This window comes from Anneissia japonica, unplaced genomic scaffold (genome assembly GCF_011630105.1).
Source record: "Anneissia japonica isolate Jap-2015-1 unplaced genomic scaffold, ASM1163010v1 scaffold287714_len2871179_cov188, whole genome shotgun sequence".
Taxonomy (NCBI): Eukaryota; Metazoa; Echinodermata; class Crinoidea; order Comatulida; family Comatulidae; genus Anneissia; species Anneissia japonica.
The window spans coordinates 2761411-2765703 of record NW_022755542.1 but is presented as its reverse complement, the minus strand read 5'-3'; the positions used below and the strand labels follow the sequence as shown (position 1 = coordinate 2765703).

At 40.2% G+C, this 4293-nt stretch overlaps 1 protein-coding gene across 1 annotated transcript in view; it reads left to right on the top strand.

Moving 5' to 3' along the window:
* The first annotated feature begins 3165 nt into the window (after positions 1-3165).
* Positions 3166-4293, top strand: part of LOC117123627 (F-box only protein 30-like) — a 5897-nt gene continuing 4769 nt past the window's right edge. The window contains exon 1 of the mRNA XM_033269627.1: positions 3166-3215. The gene's annotated coding sequence lies outside the window, so the exon portion shown is untranslated. The remainder of the gene's footprint in view (positions 3216-4293) is intronic.

Genomic DNA, 4293 nt, shown 5'->3' with positions numbered 1-4293 from the left:
TTCTTTCTTTAATTTTCTTTTCTGTTTCTTTTCCTTTCAATATTTACATATGTGTTTATATATCATTTGAAAATGATAATTAGCCATCTCATAGACATGAGGTCTATTCGATTGTGTCTTCTCACCATTAATTTTAATATTTGATTTATGTTTACATAATTTCATTTGTGCTAAAACTAGCTAGATTTTTAATATCTGCATCTATCTCTCTCCCCAGGGAAGATTTGAAGACTGAGTAGACTCAAAATTTTAGGTTTTAATTCAAAGAAAATACCACTATGGCACTTGCCACCTAATTTTCGCCTCGGATTTTTTCCACTAGAAGATTTCTTTTCCATCCAGCTATTTTTCCAGGCTATTTCTAGCTGTTTTCCAAATGCTATTTCCCCCGGCTATCTTCTGTCTCTTATACACATCTAGATGTGTATAAGAGACAGATATAACTCCTTGCGGAGGTAATAATAATAATGTTTATACAATAAATAATTCGAAATGTTTACGAACCAAGCATTCTACTTTCTACTTAATATGCACATATTTATAGATTATTAGGCCTATTACCAATGCTTCAATGTGGTTTTTATTATGACCCAATGGGGATCGATTGTATTTTGTGCACGAAGGAATAAAATAATTCCTTATCCATTCGTCAGCTCCCAATTCCAAACGTCTACAATAACATTTATTGATGCATCCAAGCAGATGACAATGGAACTTGTTTTACCTTTTGTTTTTAATTATTGTACAATAGATTAGAGGCAGCTGGGCTGTGGGAGAGAGCAGTTAATTTTTACCGAACACCGAGGTTACCAGGTACAGTAAAAACAAAGGAAGAAACTTTTTTTTTTTTTAAATCCCAACCAACATGCAATTGTCTCAGTAGGCTATTCTACATGATAAACTTGACAATTGAAGTTTAATCTTTGTTTGCTTACTACATTTAAAGATTGTACCTTTCGAAAAACTAGAACAAGAAATACATTCCCCTCGCCCGTCATACATAAAATTTTAGCTCATACCGCAAAACCGTCGAATTGAAGGCCAGTGGGCTTTATCTCGAGATGAATCCCATCTCGAATTGAAGCCCTCCTTTTTAGTTTGCAAAATTAGCCTCGAAAAGAAGCACATCTCAAAGAGAAGACCATGGGCTTCTTTTCAAGATAACATAGGCTTATAGTGCAGTACATACACTGTACATAACTTTCAGAAAACAAAATGAATTAAATGCAAGCTTGGTTTATACAGTAAGTTTAGGTCATTTAATGCCATGATACAGATTGATGTTACAGTGGCCAATTGTTTTATACTACAAATTCACAAAATTTACAGCATTCATTTTGAAAAGAAGCCCGCCTCTTTACTTTGAAAAAGTCTCGAAATGAAGCCCATCTCGAAAAGAAGCCCATCCAACGTTCGCAAAAAAAAAAAAAAAAAAAAAAAAAAAAAAAAGCCCCGGGGCTTCAATTCGAGGTTATACGGTATTCTTCATAGACCATTTGTACTTACTATTTGTACCCTCATCCCAGAAACGGAAGCACGTATCCCCACCCCGCGCCTGTGTTTAGCATCAACTTGTCAGAGAACATTAACAAGAAAATCCGCCCATGCTTTCAATTGGGCATAACTTCTCAAAAATTTGGCCACCCCACCCGCCCCCGGGGCCCTGAATAATTAACATGAAGCTCTAAAAAGCAACAGCCCTAAACTTATTTCTAAAGCAATACCACGTTTTAATCCCAATTGAAAGTTTATAAGCAATTCCAATATTGAATTTTATTTTGATTTTTTTAAAAGCTATTTTTTACAAAAGGTAATATATCTTTAACTTTTGATAAAATTTTAAGAATAGGCCCCACATATACGCTCGAAAATGGGACTCTCAGATGGTAAAAATGCTTTTTCAAAGCAGTGTTCCTCCTCGGGGGTGGGGGGATAGGTAATCCACACCCACCTCAGCCCCACCACGGTTGGGGCTTAGGTGAGCAAATTTTAGAATAAGCCCCTCTAGACACTCGGAAATGAGACTCTAGATGGTAAAAATGCATCAAAGCACTGTTCCTGTTATTGACTTCTTCCCGACGGGAGCCATGCTCCCATCCCTTAAACAACCCTACCCTGATATGACGGGCGTCGCAAACGTCTAATCAAGGACTTATAGTATTGGGAGTCGCAAAGCAAAGTATGATTATGGCACCTCTAGATAAATGCCCGGAAATGGCACTCATTCAAACTTAAAATTTGAATATTTTATCTCAATTAAAAAAATAATAAAATAAAATAAATTGACAGATATGAAGGGGGTCCTAGCCGGCTGGGCATCCTATCCCCACTTGGTTAATATGATATATGTCCTACAGTCCATGTCAGAGACACATTATGCTGTTTATCTATCAACAAAGCCCTTTTAGTTCAGGGTGCTATAGAGCGAGGACCCCCATGGGTGGGGGAACTGAAGGGGCTCCTACGGGTCGGTTGCCCTGTGTATTGCGTTACGCCAGTGGCGTATCTAGAATTCTTGAAATAAATGGGGGTGTTAATGGGTGGGGGCGCGAAGGTGAAGGGGAGAGGGCAGGGGGATCAAAGATCAATTGAGGGGGGCTCTAATTCGCAAAAATAAGGTGATTTTAGGTGATTTTTAACTATTTGACTGATTTTGTTTGGAGGGGAGACGGGTGGGGGAAGTAATTTTTGGAGGGGAAAGCGCCCCTCCCCCCGCACCCCTAGATACGCCACTGCATTACGCCACTAAGCATGGATAGCTGTTATACTACCTGGGTATCAATGGCTAAAAAACCCCGTCTTAGGTCTCTGTGTTTTGGCCTTTTTTTTCATCCTGATTTTATGAAATCGTTGGAAAAAAAAATCGGCGTCGGGGAAGTAGCATTGTGTTCGTCGTCAAACAATAGGAAATCAAAAATTAGTGAGTGGTAGCCTAAAATAAAATAATCTCTCCTGTTTCCTTCTTCCCTCCCATTAACTCTTCTCAATTTTTTTCTTCCTCTTTTTTATTTTTCGGCGGGACTGACGGGCCCCCGTAGCCCCCACTGGATCCTCCCCTGTTGTTTATTTTGTCGACACCCCATTACCGTCGGCCCCACCCCCACCCTCGGTTAACTGTCAGACCTCGTCATGCGCAGGAAAAAAAAAAACTCGCCGTGTGCTAGACAAACTCGTGCTAGATGTCACGGCAGCAAGTACGGAGTTGTTTACTTCAGGTTAGTATGATTAAATACGCTGAAGTTTCATAAATTAGGCCATATGGTAGCTAGAATTTCATAACATGTACAGTCATTTTGAAAGTGGAAACATTTTGGAGTTTCCCGTGATGACCATAAAGCCCATGACAGGTTAAAATTGTCATGTAATGATCGCCCTATCTTTGACCTTGTGTCTAGGCTAGGCCTCTTCTGCAGTTAGGTTATGATCAGCTCCGATCGCGGGCATCACGCTGTGTAGGTGAAACGGGTCGTACATTCTACCCGTCCGGAAAGAAAAACACCTGAGAAGAAAAATATAATATATTTATAATTAGGAAAAGAATACTGTAAGTGCACCTTGTTTAAAGATTTAGGGTTTTTAAAGACGTTACTTGACTAGAGTCAAGTCTAGTTTAGTTTGGATACCTTCATGTTTAGGTCTAGGCGTAGGCTAGGACTGCAATTTACATTTTTGTCATTCCATTTTAGAAATAAGCCTGGGCTAGGCCTAGCTCTAGCCTCTAGATAGGCCCCTCCCTAGACCAACTTCCATGGAATGAAGAAGCCCCTTCTTTGGCATCTCGTTAAAATATGTGCTGAAAACATCTAATCATGATTTGCGGCTGTAAATTGTGATTCCATAGTCACCAGCTGACTTCAGGGAGAAAATGTTTAATGTAGCTAGTAGTATTTCGGGAGTTGGATTAGTGAGAGGTTGTCCCAGTTTTTGGGAGACTGCAACTCAAGTTAGATTTAATGGGACCCATGCAATAGAATGTGCTCCACACCCTTGAGCCAGAGCATAAAATGTGCATTGTTTTTCAAGCATGTGCTCTTCAGCCTATCTATCTATGACCCATGAGTGGCGGCTCTAGGCTAAGTTGTCCGAGTACAGGGGGGACTTGAGCTCGTAGACTCGAGCTGGGAGAAGGGGTTGAGAGGGGTTCCCCCTCCCAAATGAGATTTTTAAAAGAATATCGACCTCTAGATGGCCGAAAATGGCACTCTCAGACTGTGACAGACATGTGTTGGCTTGGTGTGGACCTATTTTTATATGTTTTATGGTCTGACTGCCCGACGAGCTCTGTCCGGCGGG